Source organism: Coffea eugenioides, chromosome 2 (assembly GCF_003713205.1).
Source record: "Coffea eugenioides isolate CCC68of chromosome 2, Ceug_1.0, whole genome shotgun sequence".
Taxonomy (NCBI): Eukaryota; Viridiplantae; Streptophyta; class Magnoliopsida; order Gentianales; family Rubiaceae; genus Coffea; species Coffea eugenioides.
The window spans coordinates 46,532,901-46,552,925 of NC_040036.1; positions in this window are offsets into that span (position 1 = coordinate 46,532,901).

Here is a 20,025-nt window from a genome sequence, read left to right on the forward strand (position 1 = left end):
ACATGGGATACGAGTTCATACCTCCGGGCGGGTTCGTATCAGCTGGTAATCTGATACGCTCCTTGGTCAATACGTTCCGAGACACGTAGCACATTTGCCCAAGGATCTAGCGAGATGTCCAACCGTTTGTATTGCGGAGCCTAAAATCAAGAAGGATGACACGACTTGATTCAAGGCGGTAGAACGACGACTCCTATCGAGGTGGTTACTCAAGTGGATAGGTCGAATGAACAATCAAGGACAATCACGAGATTGCTTAAGAACCCTTGCCAATGCAAGTAATTGGAATTGTACTCTCAATTGTAAGAGAAACGAAACAATGTTTATTATCATAAAACGGCTAACCCTTTGCTCGTACAAGATTAATCCTTTTATAGGCTAATTCCTAGCCTAAGGCCGAGTGAAACAAGGGTTTCGGCCTACACAACCTATCAAACTAGACAAGGGTTTCGGCCAAGCCATGTGGGCTGAACCTATACATGCAAAAATTGGAAAACTAGCTAATGAATTAAAGCTACCATTCGGCCACTCCAAGATACTCAAGTGTGGCCATCATTTAGCTCCTCATGGGCTTGGATCAAGGTGTAGGTGCCTTGGCCCGTTACGTCCAGGCCTTCAATATTCCTATGAACCCCATGTTGGTCTTGGACACTTCGAACAAGGGCTTGAAGTGATTCTTTGAAGTGCTTAGCCCGTACACGTGTAACTGGGCCTAATGGAACTCGAACTGGGTCATCACGTGGGCTTGAGTCCGTGCACACATCAGTCCCCTCCACTTGAGAAGGATTTGTTCTCAAATATGGATCATCTTCCTTGAGGAACGGGCTCAAATCCGCGACATTGAAGGTCGCGTTAACATTGTACTCCCCAAGTAGCTTTGGCATTGTTTAGGAAATCGCTCCTTCCTTAGGTGCAGCCAAACCCAATCTCTAGGTTCGAAAATCATCTTACGACGATGCTTGTTAGCTTGCTCGATGTATTGCTGAGTACGTTTCTCAATGTTGGCTCGAACAGCTTCATGTAACCTGCGCACAAAATCAGCTTTTTTTTCCCATCTAAGCTGGTGTGTTTAGAGAAAGGTAAGGGTGTCAAATCAAGGGGGGTCAGGGGGTTAAAGCCATAGACAATCTCAAATGGTGAGTAGTGTGTTGCACTATGAACAGTTCTATTATAGGCAAATTCAACATGTGGCAAACACTCTTCCCAAGATTTAAGATTTTTCTTAATCAAAGCCCTGAGTAAAGTACCAAGAGTGCGATTGACAACCTCAGTTTGTCCATCGCATTGGGGATGACTTATGGTCGAAAAGAGTAGTTTAGTGCCAAGTTTAGACCACAAAGTCTTCCAAAAATAGATCAAAAATTTCACATCCCTATCACTAACAATGGTTTGAGGCATACCATGCAAATGTACAATTTCTTTAAAGAACAAGTTAGCAATATGAGATGCATCATCAGTTTTATGACAAGGAAAAAAATGAGCCATCTTTGAGAATCTATCAACTACCACATAGATGGAGTCATTACCCCTTGGTGATCGAGGTAATCCCAAGACAAAGTCCATAGACAAGTCTACCCATGAAAAATGTGGAATGGGTAATGGAGTATACAAGCCATATGGATTTGTTTTAGACTTGGCCGTGTGGCAAGTGGCACATCTACCAACCATGCGTTCAACATCCCTACGCATATGAGGCCAGTAAAAGTGTTCTTGCAACATTGCTAAAGTCTTAACAATGCCAAAATGTCCCATGAGACCACCACTATGTGCCTCTCTAACCAAAAGATCACAAATAGACGAATTAGGCACACACAACTTGTCCACATAGAATAAAAATCCATCATGCAAGAAGTATTTTCCATGCGGACTCTTAGTACAGGACACATACATTTCACCAAAATCAAGACCATATGCATAGAGTTCCTTGAGCATTTCAAAATGGAGTAACTTAGCATCAAGGAAAACAAGCAAAGAATGTCTACGAGATAGTGCATCAGCTACCACATTCATCTTGCTAGTCTTATACTTGATGACATAGGAGAAAGTGTCAATGAAGCTTAACCATTTGGCATGTCTCTTCCTCAATTTCGGTTGCCCCTTGAGAAACTTCAATGATTCGTGGTCAGTGTATATCATGAACTCCCTTGGACGGAGGTAGTGTTGCCATGTCTCCAAGGCTCTCACAAGTGCGTACAACTCCTTGTCATACGTGGGGTAGTTCAGTGCAGCACCTCCCTGTTTCTTACTAAAGAATGCACAAATCCTCTTATCTTGCATGAGAACAATTCCAATTCCTACACCAGAAGCATCACATTCAATCTCAAAAGTCTTGTTAAAATTAGGTAATGCTAAAACAGGTGCATGTGTGAGTTTGTCCTTAAGGGTAAGGAATGCTTGTTCTTGGGCTTCTCCCCAATGGAATTTATCATTTTTCTTTGTCACGACGGTCAATGGAGCAGCAATAGTGCTGAAGTCTTTGACAAAACGCCGGTAGAAGCCCGCCAATCCATGAAAACTTCACACCTCAGGGACGGATTTTGGTGTTGGCCATTGCATGATGGCCTCTTTCTTGGATTCGTCTACTTTGATGCCCTGTGAACTCAACAATATAGCCTAAAAACACAAGCTCATTAGTACAAAAAGTGCACTTCTTAAGGTTAGCGTATAGCCGCGTCTTTCGAAGTGTATCAAGAACCAATCTCAAATGTTCCATGTGTTCATGCATGTTGTGACTGTAAATTAAAATGTCATCAAAGTAAACAATCACAAGCTTCCCAATGAATTGTCTCAAAACATGGTTCATTAGTCTCATGAAAGTACTAAGGGCATTGGTCAACCCGAAGGGCATGACTAACCACTCATAAAGGCTATGTTTTGTTTTAAAAGCTGTTTTCCGTTCATCGTCTTCTTTCATCCTAATTTGATGATAGCCACTCCTCAAATCAATTTTAGTAAAAATGACAGCACCATCAAGTTCATCAATCATATCATCTAATTTAGGAATGGGATGACGATATTTAACAGTGATAGCATTAACAGCTCTATAGTCAGTGCACATACGCCAAGTACCATCCTTTTTGGGGACAAGTATCACAGGCACAACGCAAGGACTCAGACTTTCCTTTACCCAACCCTTACCTAATAGGCTATCAACTTGCCTTTGAAGCTCCTTTGTTTCCTCAGGACCCATGCGGTAAGCGGGTTTGTTGGGTAGTGGTGATTCAGGAATCAAGTCTATTTGGTGCTCGATCCCTCAAATGGGTGGCAAGCCATCAGGGACCTCATCAGGGAACACGTCCTCGAATTCCTGCAAGAGAGCAACTACACTCGAAGGCAATGCCTTATCGAGCTCATCAACATTCAGGAGCACATGTTTACAAACCATGAGTAACATAGGTTGATCAGAATTCACAAATTTTTGAACATTCTTAGCCTTAATTATCATGTTGTGCTTCCTAGTGTTGGTCTTAGTCAATGCATTTTCATGTGGTATACTAGGTGTGCTCACTTGACCCTTGGTCGATTGCTCACTTGTGGAAGTGGAGCAATTTCCAGGGTCGACCGTCCTCTGTTTCCTCTTTTGACAGTCTAAGTCACACTCTCTTTGCAGTTTAAGTTGGTCCTCATATACTTGTGCAGGGGTGAGGGGTGTTAAGACCATACGTTTACCATTGTGCAATAGAGTGTACTTATTTGATCTTCCATCAAATGTGACTTGCTTATCAAATTGCCAAGGCCTTCCTAAAATGACATGAGTCGCATGCACAGGAACAACATCACACACAACTTCATCAATATAGTTGCCAATGGAAAAAGGAAGACGTACCTGCTTGTAAACACGCATTTCACCTTCTTCACTTAGCCATTGGAGTCTGTACGGGCGCGGATGTTTGGTAGTAAGAAGCCCCAAGCTCTCAACCATGAGTAAACTCGCCACATTGGTACAGCTCCCACCATCAATGATGAGACTACACACATTGTCACTTACTTTATATCGAGTGTAAAATAAGTTCTCTCTTTGTAATTGCTCGTTCTCTTTGACTCGGGTGATTAGCACTCGTCGTGCCACCAAACAACCTATTTTCCCTTGAATAGGAGAGCATTCTTCCTCAGCCAAGTCATTCCCCACGCAATCACCCTTAGTCAATCCAGGTATCTCCTCACAATCGTCGTCATCAGACATGATTTCACCATTGTGAGTGACCAACATGATCTGTTGATTTGGACATTGAGATTGAATATGTCCAAATCCCTAGCACTTGAAGCATTTGATATCCCTACTCCTAGGTTTAGGAGTTTCTTGAGTGGCCTTAGAAGTGGACCTGGATGCATCAACAAACTTGTTAGGGGTGGAATTGGAATTTCAATTAGAGAAATTACCTGGTGTGCGGCTAGAAGGGTTTGGTGTAGCCGCATTTCTAGTGTCATGTGCTGTTCTCCTTGGTAGATTTCCCTTCCATGTACTTGAACTGGAGGGTTGGAAGGTTCGGCCTCCCCTTCTCAGTTTCTTCCCCCTCTCGGCCTTGATGGCTAGTTCAAGAAGATCGTGCATGTCCAAGTAATGTTGGAGCTCCAAGGCTTCTTGAAGGTCAGGGTTTAGACCTCTAAGAAACCTTGCCATAGTGGCTTCACTATCTTCTTGATTGTTTGCCCTCATCATGGCCATCTCGATCTCCTTGTAGTAGTCCTCCACACTCATGTTGCCTTGAGTGAGGGTTTGTAGCTTTGAATGGAGATCACGGTTGTAGTAGATTGGAACAAACCTCTTCCACATTAGTGCCTTGAGTTCTCGCCAAGTTCGGACTTGTGGTTCACCATTTCTCCTCCTGTTAGTCCTTACTTGATCCCACCAAACTAGTGCGTAGTCGGTGAACACAACAGTGGCAACCTTCACCTTTTGTTCTTCGCTATACTCGTAGCAATCGAAGACCATCTCAATGTGGCCTTCCCATTCCAAGTAAGTCTCAAGATCACTTTTGCCTTGGAATGTAGGAACTTGTATTTTGAGTCCCTTAAGTTCATTTTTAGATGTATCCCTTGTGACAGCCCCACTTTCCACTTAGGCAAACCAGAGGGTTCAGCGGACCGCCTGCCCAGCTCTCGCCGGGACTCGGTCGTTCACTCACACAAATCAGAAATAGAACCACAAGAAAGAGCAAAACGAGGATCCACAACTTAAAACAAAACTTATATATATTGCTATCTCAGAAAGAAGTACAATCGTCGAGAATACAAAAGTTCTCAAGTCACCATACAACCAGCCCGTGCCAAGCACTAGGGCGAGAACTAAAACAAAACAAAAACTAGACCCAGCCAGTCGGTACAGAGTTCTAGCCCTTGCTCGCCTTCCCCTGTTAAGGAAAACAAAACTAAAGGGATGAGTTAAAAGCTCAGTGAGGTTCCGAACATAGAATCAAGTCATAAATGAAACGATAAATCAAGAAACAGTTACATCATTTACAATAAACTATACATGAAAAGGATACGTTCGTTCGTTCATTCGTTCGTTCGTTCGTTCTCCTGTCATTCCCCTTTCCTTCATTCATTTGAAAATGCTTTTTTCGTTTAGACATAAAACCCTCGTTCGTTCGTTCTTTTCATTCACCTTCTCCTGGACATTGGCCAGGCTCCACCAACCTCCACCAACCTACAAGGTAATACTCGAGTATACCAAACGTTCACCCAAGTCACCAAATCGCCCGACCGAGTCCGCTTCTGGCTCGAGTCGATCGGTAACAAGGGGCAGGGCCCAGTTCAGCCAAAAGGCTTACATTCATGCACAAGTACATTCCAATCATTCAATCTTTGAAAATTTCACATTTATTTAGGTCGAGTGCGATAAAGTACAGACTCGCCTAGAAAACTCGTTTTGGAAATCATTGAAAACACTTAACACGTTATCAAACAATAATACAAGTCATGAAGTCAAGAAAATACAACAAACAAGGAACACTCACCGAATTATGCTAAATAACGTCCAAAATGTCCTATCGGATCTTACCCTCGGTCACCGAGAAAACCTATGATTCAACGAGACAGAATATTACAATTCATCTAGCAAAACAAGTAAGTGGAATCAAGGAACTCGACTAGTTACGAGTAAAACGGATAAAGGTGACTTTAAAGTGAAAATAAAGCCATTTGGATCTGTGGACGGAAACAACTAGGGTGTCATAAACCAAACTCAAAGGGTTATAACAGTTCCAATGGAAAACACTTGAATCAAAGTCAAGTCGGAATCCAACCAGGTAGGCTCAGAAATATTATTTTTTCGGAATCGTTTATGTGGTTCAAAAATCAATATACTTTCAAGTAGGTATTATGGCCTATATGTCTTGACTGAGAAAACCTTAGGTCATACCTCGATATTTTGGTATGAAGTAGTAAATAAACATTTGAAGGTTCAAATGGAAAAGGTATCATGTTTTAAGATGGAAAACGGGCATAGTATTTGCCAAACGAAAATATACAAGTTCAAATAGAAGCTTAGCCCTTGAGCGAAAATTTGGGCAGCACGCCCTTTGTATTTTTCTATTTCAAGCCATTTATGGCTTCATTATTTTTCTTATTCAAACCCAAAGGTACACACACAATAATTTAATTTCAATAGCAGTTCAGTAAGCTCCAAGTAGTACCAGTACAATTCAAGCTAGGGAAAAGTCCGGAAATGAAAGTTAAGCTCTAAACCATAAAATAGTTTTTGACATCATTTTGCGGTTTTGGCACCATTGGCACTACGATTATCGGATGGAGGTGCAAGATAAACCGTTTTGAAGCTAAGAGATAGTGATACAATGTTGAAGAAGGCTACTCAGTCCAGTTTCTAGTGCAATCAGGTCAAAAATTCAATATACTAAACCAGAACCGTAAAAACAGGTTCACCAACCGCATTCTGGTTCAAACATCATAAGTTAGGCTACCTAAGTCCAAATCAAGTGATTCCAAAGCCATCCGAAAGCTAAGATACAAGGATAAAATTCTTCAGAAGACATCAACAACCAAATCAGAAGCATTCCCAATCAAATTAGCCAATCACAGAAGCAATTCTCAAGTTCGGGTAGAAATAGGGCAGCAGGGGTATTTCAGTCTTTTCACAGTTGCGTTGCTCCGATTGACCTAAACTTTTGTAGGCATCTCTAAAATATCATTCCCTACAACTTTCATGTTTTAACCCAAGGCTAATTCGGCCTCTAACCATGATGAACAGTGCCGGGCAGAATGAAGGAAATGAAACCCTAGCTTTCCAAATTTCCTTCCAAAACAGAAATTTCCTGCAATTAACCACTTTTTCCACCTTCTAGCTTCCTTAAATATCATTTCCAATCATCATACATGACCACATCATAATAATCATATGAAAACAGAAAAATGACCAATAATTATAAAACTTCACCAATTCAACCAAAATCAAGATATACTCCATAAAATTACATCTTAAACTACCACAAATCATGAATTAAACATCATTAGATGGAGGAGAGGGGTTCCTTCACTACTCACCTTAGCAACACAAGAGAGGGAGCAACTAATCACCTTAGCCTTCCAAACAACTCCACTAAACACCTCACAATCACTCACTTAAGGTTTTCTATGGAACAAAAGCAAGATTAAGTGGTTCATTTGGTAGATTTGAGCAAGATTGAAGCAAAAACTTGAAGAGTTCTCTTTCTTTCTTTCTTGGAGAGGGCCGGCTATGAGCTTGCAAAATTGGAGTGAATTTTGGTCAATTTTTGAGTTATTTTAGTAAAAGGGTAAATGTATAAATAGTAGTCAAAAGTAACCACTAACCATATGGTGACACTTGTCACTATAATTAATGCATCTCTATCTCTTTGTTTCCTCTCACACCAATCCAAATAGCAACCTCTAATTATCTCTTAACACCTGGTGAAATAAATCCGTTATCCAAAACTTAACCTAACTGGCCGAATTTTTCTGAACTTTCCGCACTAGCGGGTCTCACGTCCGGTATACGTTCTTAATTTCTCAAAAACTAACCGATACTAGAAAATCATCTAAAAAAGAATATTTACTCATAAAAATTATCGAGAAATTTTCCTAATAAAGAAAATGCAGAAAATATGCCATTAAATAGAATAAAACCCAGAAAATGAGAAAATTACGGGGTCTCACACCCTCTCCCCCTTAAAAAAATTTCGCCCTCGAAATTTTACCTTCATTTGCATCAAACGAGTCCGGAACTGTTTGGGTGCCTAATGCATAAGCTTTTGCTGGCCCACTAGTTCGGTTCCCTCTTTCATTTGCTTGTTTTGTTTTAGCTCCCTCCAGTTGCGGAATACTACCTCCGCGTGACTGTCTCCTCGGACAGTTGCTAACTTGGTGCTCACCACTCCCACAAATCAAGCACTTCCGCCCTTTCCGCCAACAATCGTTCTCGGTATGATTGGCCTTTCCGCAATAGCCACAAGTCAAGTAGGAAGCCATTTTTTGGCTTTCTGGAGAAGTCTCCCCATATCCGGTTTGGCTTACTTTGGTAGACCTTTCATTTCCCGCCCCTACTGTCCATGGCGGGTAGGACAAAAAGTTCACTTTCTGCATTTTAGAAGGTGCTATTGATTCACTAGGAGATTCTTCAATCACACTACCAACTGCACCTCTTTTCCGAGTTTGGGAGGCTTTTACTTGTGCCTTTGCATTCTCAATTCGTTGAGCCTTCTCAAGGGCCTCCGTAAAAGTATTCACTTGCGCCGCGGCTAACGCCTCTTGGATGTCCAAATTCAGTCCCTGTATAAACCGTCTTACTCTTCGCCGTTCAGTGGCTACCAGTTCAGAAGCAAACTTGGATAATCTTGTAAATTTTGTTTCATATTCGGCCACACTTAACGTTCCCTGGCGTAACCCAATAAACTCCTCCTCCCTCCTTTCTTGGACTAAAGGTGGGAGGTATTTCTCGTTAAATTCTCTTATGAAGTTCGCCCATGTCCAGATGGTCTGTTCTCTTTCCCACTTTGCTCTAATTACGTTCCACCATGATCGGGCCGGTCCCTCAAATTGAAATACTGCAAAGTTCACTTGCCTTTGCTCAGTGTAGTTTAGGGCTGTGAAGATATTAACCATGGTTTCTATCCATTGTTCAGCCACGTCCGGATCGGGCCCTCCAAGGAATTTTGGCGGAGCAAACTTCTGGAACCTTTCAAGAGCCTTATCCTCGCCCATCTCAGGGTTCCGATTTTGGGTTACGGGTATTTGGCCTTGTTGATCCACCAGTCTTGCCAAGATATCCGTCATCTGTTGCATTGCCGTTGCCATTTGGTCTCCAGTCGCAGCTCTTGATCCCTGCCCTTGCTCGGCTGACGTTTCCCTTTCTCCTCTTGATTCCGGGGTCCGCTCAGTTCCCCGGCCTCGACCACGTCCACGACTATCTCCCGTCCATAGATATGTTTTTCTCTCTCTCTTTTCTTTTCTTTTCCCCAAAAGGTATTTTAGTGAATAAACACAGTAAATTAACTAAGCACCAATTCCAACATACCAAATACACAAGTAAACATATACGCACATAACACGCCAGATCAAGGAGGCACAGAATCAAATATACAAATACATATCACAAATACATATCAAATTTGACAGATAATCATATACACGAATTCACATGCTAACGTCATGTAGTAGCCATATATGGGTGCATCACAAGAAAAGGGATACGTTGCCCCACACCCTGTTAACCCCGTCCGGTCTCTCACGTCACTTTCTATCCAACTAGATGTCCATTGACCTCTCGTGCTCATTCTAGCCAGACAAAGCCTGTTCATATTCCCAAAATGCAATTTCCAAGTACTTAACGCCACCTCAACTTTGGAGTACTCGGGCACAAGAATCCGAAATAAGACAATTCACATCTCGAGCTGGCCAGTCCCAAGAGTAAACTATCTACAATCGAAATTCCTACCCGACGTACCTATCTATGATCCTCAAATACCATAAGAAAATGTAAAGCCTATAACATTCACAATTCATGGCTTATGCTCGAACGAGCACTTAGTCCCTCATACTCATTCACCACTTAGTCCAGGCTCACACCGCGCAGAGACCACGCGAAGCAGGCTCTAGGTTTTATCCCTCAATTGCTTAACTTTAAAGTCAAATCGAATTCCCACAGTCCGGCATCCTAAACTTTAGCCTAGGATACACTACAGAGATCTGAAACCTAAGCTCTGATACCAACTGGGACAGCCCCACTTTCCCCTTAGGCGAACCAGAGGGTTCAGCGGACCGCCGGCTCAGCTCTCGCCGGGACTCAGTCGTTCACTCACACAAATCAGAAATAGAACCACAAGAAAGAGCAAAACGAGGATCCACAACTTAAAACAAAACTTATATATATTGCTATCTTAGAAAGAAGTACAACCGTCGAGAATACAAAAGTTCTCAAGTCACCATTCAACCAGCCCGTGCCAAGCACTAGGGCAAGAACCAAAACAAAACCAAAACTAGACCCAGCCAGTCGGTACAGAGTTCTAGCCCTTGCTCGCCTTTCCCTGTTAAGGAAAATAAAACTAAAGGGATGATCTAAAAGCTCAGTGAGGTTCCGAACATAGAATCAAGTCATAAATCAAACGATAAATAAAGAAACAGTTACATCATTTACAATAAACTATACATGAAAAGGATACGTTCATTCGTTCCTTCGTTCGTTCTCCTGTCATTCCCCTTTCCTTCATTCATTTGAAAATGCATTTTTCGTTTAGACATAAAACCCTCGTTCGTTCATTCGTTCGTTCTTTTCATTCACCTTCTCCTGGACATTGGCCAGGCTCCACCAACCTCCACCAACCTACAAGGTAATACTCAAGTATACCAAACGTTCACCCAGGTCACCAAATCGCCCGACCGAGTCCGCTTCTGGCTCGAGTCGATCGGTAACAAGGGGCAGGGCCCAGTTCAGCCAAAAGGCTTACATTCATGCACAAGTACGTTCCAATCATTCAATCTTTGAAAATTTCACATTTATTTAGGTCGAGTGCGATAAAGTACAGACTCGCCTAGAAAACTCGTTTTGGAAATCATTGAAAACACTTAACACGTTATCAAACAATAATACAAGTCATGAAGTCAAGAAAATACAACAAACAAGGAACACTCACCGAATTATGCTAAATAACGTCCAAAATGTCCTATCGGATCTTACCCTCGGTCACCGAGAAAACCTAGGATTCAACGAGAAAGAACATTACAATTCATCTAGCAAAACAAGTAAGTGGAATCAAGGAACTCGACTAGTTACGAGTAAAACAGATAAAGGTGACTTTAAAGTGAAAATAAAGCCATTTGGATCTGTGGACGGAAACAACTAGGGTGTCATAAACCAAACTCAAAGGGTTATAACAGTTCCAATGGAAAACACTTGAATCAAAGTCAAGTCGGAATCCAACCAGGTAGGCTCAGAAATATTATTTTTTCGGAATCGTTTATGTGGTTCAAAAATTAATATACATTCAAGTAGGTATTATGGCCTATATGTCTTGACTGAGAAAACCTTAGGTCATACCTCGATATTTTGGTATGAAGTAGTAAATAAACATTTGAAGGTTCAAATGGAAAAGGTATCATGTTTTAAGATGGAAAACGGGCATAGTATTTGCCAAACCAAAATATACAAGTTCAAATAGAAGCTTAGCCCTTGAGCGAAAATTTGGGCAGCACGCCCTTTGTATTTTCCTATTTTCAGCCATTTATGGCTTCATTATTTTTCTTATTCAAACCCAAAAGTGCACACACAACAATTTAATTTCAATAGCCGTTCAGTAATCTCCAAGTAGTACCAGTACAATTCAAGCTAGGGAAAAGTCCGGAACTGAAAGTTAAGCTCTAAACCATAAAATAGTTTTTGACATTATTTTGCGGTTTTGGCACCATTGGCACTACGATTATCGGATGGAGGTAAAAGATACACCATTTCGAAGCTAAGAGATAGTGGTACAATGTTGAAGAAGGCTACTCAGTCTAGTTTCTAGTGCAATCAGGTCAAGAATTCAATATACTAAACCAGAACCGCAAAAATAGGTTCACCAACCGCATTTTGGTTCAAACATCATAAGTCAGGCTACCTAAGTCCAAATCAAGTGATTCCAAAGCCATCCGAAAGCTAAGATACAAGGTTACAATTCTTCAGAAGGCATTAACAACCAAATCAGAAGCATTCCCAATCAAATTAGCCAATCACAGAAGCAATTCTCAAGTTCGGGTAGAAACAGGGCAGCAGGGGTATTTTAGTCTTTTCACAGCTACGTTGCTTCGATTGACCTGAAATTTTTCAGGCATCTCTAAAATATCATTCCCTACAACTTTGATGTTTTAATCCAAGGCTAATTCGGCTTCTAACCATGATGAACAGTGCCATGCAGAATGAAGGAAATGAAACCCTAGTTTTCCAAATTTCCTTCCAAAACAGAAATTTCCTGCAATTAACCACTTTTTCCACCTTCTAGCTTCCTTAAATATCATTTCCAATCATCATACATGACCACATCATAATAATCATATGAAAATAGAAAAATGACCAATAATTATAAAACTTCACCAATTCAACCAAAATCAAGATATACTCCATAAAATTACATCTTAAACTACCACAAATCATGAATTAAACATCATTAGATGGAGGAGAGGGGTTCCTTCACTACTCACCTTAGCAACACAAGAGAGGGAGCAACTAATCACCTTAGCCTTCCAAACAACTCCACTAAACACCTCACAATCACTCACTTAAGGTTTTCTATGGAACAAAAGCAAGATTAAGTGGTTCATTTGGTAGATTTGAGCAAGATTGAAGCAAAAACTTGAAGAGTTCTCTTTCTTTCTTTCTTGGAGAGGGCCGGCTATGAGCTTGCAAATTTGGAGTGAATTTTGGTCAATTTTTGAGTTATTTTAGTAAAAGGGTAAAAGTATAAATAGTAGTCAAAAGTAACCACTAACCATATGGTGACACTTGTCACTATAATTAATGCATCTCTATCTCTTTGTTTCCTCTCACACCAATCCAAATAGCAACCTCTAATTATCTCTTAACACCTGGTAAAATAAATCCGGTATCCAAAACTTAACCTAACTGGCCGAATTTTCCGAACTTTCCGCACTAACGGGTCCCACGTCCGGTATACGTTCTTAATTTCTCAAAAACTAACCGATACTAGAAAATCATCTAAAAAAGAATATTTACTCATAAAAATTATCTATAAATTTTCCTAATAAAGAAAATGCAGAAAATATGCCATGAAATAGAATAAAACCCAGAAAATGAGAAAATTACGGGGTCTCACACCCTCTCCCCCTTAAAAAAATTTCGCCCTCGAAATTTTACCTTCATTTGCATCAAACGAGTCCGGTACTGTTTGGGTGCCTAATGCATAAGCTTTTGCTGGCCCACTAGTTCGGTTCCCTCTTTCATTTGCTTGTTTTGTTTTAGCTCCCTCCAGTTGCGGAATACTACCTCCGCGTAACTGTCTCCTCAGACAGTTGCTAACTTGGTGCTCACCACTCCCACAAATCAAGCACTTCCGCCCTTTCCGCCAACAATCGTTCTCGGTATGATTGGCCTTTCCGCAATAGCCACAAGTCAAGAAGGAAGCCATTTTTTGGTTTTCTGGAGAAGTCTCCCCATATCCGGTTTGGCTTACTTTGGTAGACCTTTCATTTTCCGCCCCTACTGTCCACGGAGGGTAGGACAAAAAGTTCACTTTCTGGATTTTAGAAGGTGCTATTGATTCACTAGGAGATTCTTCAATCACACTACCAACTGCACCTCTTTTTCGAGTTTGGGAGGCTTTTACTTGTGCCTTTGCATTCTCGATTCGTTGAGCCTTCTCAAGGGCCTCCGTAAAAGTAGTCACTTGCGCCGCGGCTAACGCCTCTTGGATGTCCAAATTCAGTCCCTGTATAAACCGTCTTACTCTTCGCCGCTCAGTGGCTACCAGTTCAGAAGCAAACTTGGATCATTTTGTAAATTTTGTTTCATATTCGGCCACACTTAACGTGATACGTTCCTCGATCAACACGTTTCGAGACACGTAGCACGTTTGCCCAAGGATCTAGCGAGGACGTCCAACGCTTGGAATTGCGGGGTCTAGAACCAAACGGACGACACGATATGATTCAAGACGGTAGACGACACTCCGATGAAGGTGAATACTCCAGGGGAATAGGTCGGTAGAACAATCTAGGACAAAACGCAAGACTGCTCAAAACCCTTGCCAAAGCAAGTAAAGGGGGTCGAATCTCTCTCTCAAGAAGAATCGAAAATATGCAAAACTTTATTGATAAAACGTCTGCTAAAACCTTACAAAGCAAGCCTATTTATAGGCTAAAGTGACTAAAACCCTAAAGGCTAGGAAAAGGAAAAAGTCGGCCCATGCTTTTGGAACGAGATGGGCCGGCCCATGCTCTTACTTAATCATTAACTAATCGCTAACTAATTGATGGGGCCTAAGGCCTTATCCTCTTGGTGGCCCGCTTGACTCTTCGTGGACTTGGATGATTGTCTCTCTCCAAGCCCTCAATATCTTAGTGAACTCCATGTTGGTCTTGAACGTTCCTTGAATTGCTTAGCCCGTGCACATGTGACTGGGCCCAATGGTACTTGAACTGGGTCATTGGTGGGCCAAGGTCCGTGCACACATCAGTCCCCTCCTCTTAAGAAGGATTTGTCCTCAAATCCAGATGGGGATGGAAGATACTAACAAGAGTTAGTAGTATGACAACTCAAATCGATAGTGCGTTTGGAAGTCAGCCACGTTGGGAACAAATGAAAGGTCACGAGCCAAGTTAAATGTCGTTTGGTCAGCTTCATTAGGCTCTCAAACAAGGACATGCGCCAAGATAGGAAAGAGCTTGTGTAAGGCTCGCGAAACTTCCAGGTAGCAATCCAAAGCGCTCTAATCATCCTTCGGCCGTGCATTGTTATAGTGTCACCATTCTCATGCACAAGATAAGGATCTTCAGAATGATGCTCATGGGAGCAAGAGAAATTCCAAATCGGGTTTTTCAAGGTGGTATGACTCGTCCCTGGTTGTTGCTGATTTGGCACAACTTGCCTATTTGGAGGTGAAACATTGAACCAATCAGGTTGCACTTCCCTAGAAGTACGAACCAGTGATGTAAGACCAACGTTCGGATCTTTATTGACACATTTGTGGGTATCACCCGACAAAAGTGGCAGCAATGAAGTGAGACGCACTCCATACGAATCATATGAATTTGTGCAAGTTGGAGTTGGTGAAGTAAGCTCGTGGTGACCAGCTTTTGGACATGTGAAGAAGCCCGAACGTGCTCCACTTTCAGCAGGAATAAGCACGAAATCGGGTTGCAAGTTCTTAACCATAGTTGGAAAATTTTGGACAGCGTTACAACCTACAAAAACAAAATAACCTTCAACTTGAAGCAATTCGGAAATCGGGTAAAGAACTAATGGTACATTATCAACTAGATGGTAAGAAGGTGTAGAACAAGATGGAAATGAGAAAACTCCCTTTGACACTTCAATATTCCTTCTACCAATTGATTCAACTTGAGATGCCAGTGCTAGTCCTTTACACTTCTCTTTAACACCTACATGAGAGCAACAAGAGTTAGTGCTAGTATCATGCTCAAAATAAGGCAAAGGTGAGGACTGAACCATAGGTAGAGAACAAGCAGTAGAATCTGAAATTTCCCTTTTAAGACGAGCTCGAATCAATCCTCCAATGGTGTGGACAGGTTTGAGTTGACATGGTTCCATGAATTGAGACCAAAGAGATTTAGCTCCTAGAAGACAAACTTCATGGAAACTCGCAAAGTGTCCAAGTGACGTGGGAATGGAACATGCCATGACCAACTCTACTTGACTTTGTTTAATCTGCACAAAAGAAGAGGTACTAAACAAAACACATGTTAGCATGTTAGCAAACAAAACGTCCACACTTTCAACTTTTGCGAACATGGCCAACTCCTCCTCTTTACTCATCAATAAGGCCAAACTATTCTTGCCTTTTCCCACTCCATTTGTCTCGGACCATTGTCCATTCATTGCACTTGAGTTCGGATTATGTTCATGGCTTAGCTGCATCTCATTCATAGAGGGCTCTTCAATCGACGAGGGACTAGGATGAATATTTCCTTTGTTACCACCGGCCGACACATGATTAAGTTGCTCAAAGTGGGAATCCCATACTTGGCTAAGTCTTTCCATCATAGAATCAACCCATGCTTTAGTTTGACTTCGGAATTCATCCTTTGCTTCACGAAGCTTTGACTCAATTCGAAAATTCTCGAGCTCCTCGTCTTGATTGTCAAGACGCTTCTCATACTCATCACAATCTTGTTCATACCTTTCGTATACACACAAAGCACGGTGGCGTTGCATCTCCTTCCGGAGTGAATGATACCCACATTGTGAACTGGATTGCATGGAACTAGAGTACTTGGAGGTACTTCGCTTGGGACCTCTCCTCTTGAAAGGTTCGGTCTCTACGAATTCTTGATTGTATGAGTAAGATGCAACTCTAGTGGGCATGACTATGTGACCTGCAAAACGGTTAGTAGAGCAAAGGAATTTTCCTCCCACACACAAGCTCACGCATGTACACTCTACTCTCGTGTATCACTCACAATTACTCACTCTAATGGACTTACCAAATACCTTTACCTGTTGGGTTAGGTAGTTGAGAAAGGTTGCTCGAGTCCAGTGATTGTCACCAACTTATCCCCACAAGAGTACGCAAGAATTCTTTGTTTTTTTTCGGTGAAGGGAAAGACGGTTTTGGAGAGCTTAAGGGTGGCGGACAGATTTGAAAAAAATATTTCCAAGAAAGGAAACTCTAAGAATTCCTAAGATGTAGGAGTGGTTTCCTTAAAAAGGATGAGAGAATGTAGTATGATATCCAAAAATGGAGGAGAAAATATAGGAGTGTCCAAGAGTTATCCAAGTATATTACTTAGTCTCCTAAACGAAGTTGGAAAACAAGTTGGAGTTGGAAACTTCCTAACTCTTCTCAAGACAGATTCGGTTCCTCCTCTCTCCTACCCGCAAGCTTCCAGAAATTTCCCTCTCAAACCCACCCCAAGGTCGGTTCAAATCCCACTTAGCAGCCGCACACTTTACTCTCACAACACCAACCAGATTTGGAACTCTGAAATTTCCAGATTTCCTCCTCTTGAAGGCCTTCCCAAAGTCGGCTATACTCCCTATAAGACTCCCTCTTCACAGCCGCAACTTACCCAAATAATTCGGCTCTCCCTCTACTCCAAGAACAAGAAGTTCGGCTCGCTCTCCTTCAAGGCAGATTCGGTTCTTTGTGACTCCAGAAATTAGCTCTTGTGATTCCAGAAATTCGGCTCTAATGGACTCCCAAGAACATGCGAGTGATGTTACTCAAGAATCTCCCAAGAAATTCACTCCTCAACCAAGAAAGCCACGTATGGATGCAAGATCATACAAGAGACTTTTTATTCGAAGAGAGGTGCAAGTGTTTAAGGTTCAAGATGGTCAAGAACCACAAACAAAGGTTGTTCAAGTGATCAAGGCTCAAGGTAACCAAGAATTTCAAGAAGAGGTTGGTCAAAACTTTTGAATTCTTTTCTTTGGTTGATGTAATTTTCTGGTTTGAAAACAAGAAATAACAAGACAGATTTGGCAATAAAGGGTCACGGCTTCCTTCTTGGATTTGTGTTGGCCAAATGTTTCTTTTCTTTCCCTCTTGTCTTTTGCGTTTCTGTTTGTTTATTTATTTATTTTTTTTTTACTTAACAAATGCAACTAAGCCTGGATGGAGAGAGGTTCACACACCAGATTTCTGGTCAGCCCTACGTCCCACAACTAATCAGCCAAGAACTCCAAGAGTTACCAAGAACTTTCAAGAACTTCAAGATTTAATTCCAAGAACTCAAGAAACCCTAGATGGTTGTAGTTTCCTTCAAGATTCTCAACTCCAACAAGTTTAATCCACAAGTCAGTTTAGAAAACTAATTAAAACAGCTTGGATGGCCCCAAACAAGGCTTGGACAGATTCAGCAATCAATGGAAACCCTAGCCGCGGAATTAGACAAACCCTAGCCGTCTTCTCTTTTTTTATTTTTTATTTTTTTTTTTGCAGATTCGGCTATGGCTAATTGCTGGACAGAATGGTTGTCACAAGGGTACGAAATCTGGACAGATTAGGACTAGCAACAACAACACACAACTAACCAGAATTGACGCGACCAAAAGAACTAGCGGCCAGAAATTTTTTTGACAAGCGATGCAAACAGATTTTGTTTGTTCCCTTTTTTTTTTGTTTTAAGAAAACTAACAAGGCAGCAACGGACAGACTTGAAGACTCAAATGGACAAACATTAAGAACAACTACCAGAATTTCTAGACAACAAAAGGAAAGGAAACGGCTCAACAAGCAACAAAGCTAACGAACAGATTTTTTTTTTTTTGTTAGAACAAGGCAGCGGAAATAATGAAAAACTAAGACACAACTACGGATATAACGGAAGATACCTCTACCAAAGCTCTGAAGCCAACTGATACGTTCCTCGATCAACACGTTTCGAGACACGTAGCACGTTTGCCCAAGGATCTAGCGAGGACGTCCAACGCTTGGAATTGCGGGATCTAGAACCAAACGGACGACACGATTTGATTCAAGACGGTAGACGACACTCCGATGAAGGTGAATACTCCAGGGGAATAGGTCGGTAGAACAATCTAGGACAAAACGCAAGACTGCTCAAAACCCTTGCCAAAGCAAGTAAAGGGGGTCGAATCTCTCTCTCAAGAAGAATCGAAAATATGCAAAACTTTATTGATAAAACGTCTACCTAAAACCTTACAAAGCAAGCCTATTTATAGGCTAAAGTGACTAAAACCCTAAAGGCTAGGAAAAGGAAAAAGTCGGCCCATGCTTTTGGAACGAGATGGGCCGGCCCATGCTCTTACTTAATCATTAACTAATCGCTAACTAATTGATGGGGCCTAAGGCCTTATCCTCTTGGTGGCCCGCTTGACTCTTCGTGGACTTGGATGATTGTCTCTCTCCAAGCCCTCAATATCTTAGTGAACTCCATGTTGGTCTTGAACGTTCCTTGAATTGCTTAGCCCGTGCACATGTGACTGGGCCCAATGGTACTTGAACTGGGTCATTGGTGGGCCAAGGTCCGTGCACACATCATAACGTTCCCTGGCGTAACCCAATAAACTCCTCCTCCCTCCTTTCTTGGACTAAAGGTGGGAGGTATTTCTCGTTAAATTCTCTTATGAAGTTCGCCCATGTCCAGATGGTCTGTTCTCATTCCCATTTTGCTCTAATTACGTTCCACCATGATCGGGCCGATCCCTCAAATTGAAATACTGCAAAGTTCACTTGCCTTTGCTCAGTATAGTTTAGGGCTGTGAAGATATTAACCATGGTTTCTATCCATTGTTCAGCCACGTCCGGATCGGGCCCTCCAAGGAATTTTGGTGGAGCAAACTTCTGGAACCTTTCTTCAAGAGCCTTATCCTCGCCCATCTCAGGGTTCCGATTTTGGGTTACGGGTATTTGGCCATGTTGATCCACCAGTCTTGCCAAGATATCCGTCATCTGTTGCATTGCCGTTGCCATTTGGTCTCCAGTCGCAGCTCTTGATCCCTGCCCTTGCTCGGCTGACGTTTCCCTTTCTCCTCTTGATTCCGGGGTCCGCTCAGTTCCCCGGCCTCGACCACGTCCACGACTACCTCTCCCGTCCATAGATATATTTTTCTCTCTCTCTTTTCTTTTCTTTTCCCCAAAAGGTATTTTAGTGAATAAACACAGTAAATTAACTAAGCACCAATTCCAACATACCAAATACACAAGTAAACATATACGCACATAACACGCCAGATCAAGGAGGCACAGAATCAAATATACAAATACATATCACAAATACATATCAAATTTGACAGATAATCATATACACGAATTCACATGCTAACGTCATGTAGTAGCCATATATGGGTGCATCACAAGAAAAGGGATACGTTGCCCCACACCCTGTCAACCCCGTCCGGTCTCTCACATCACTTTC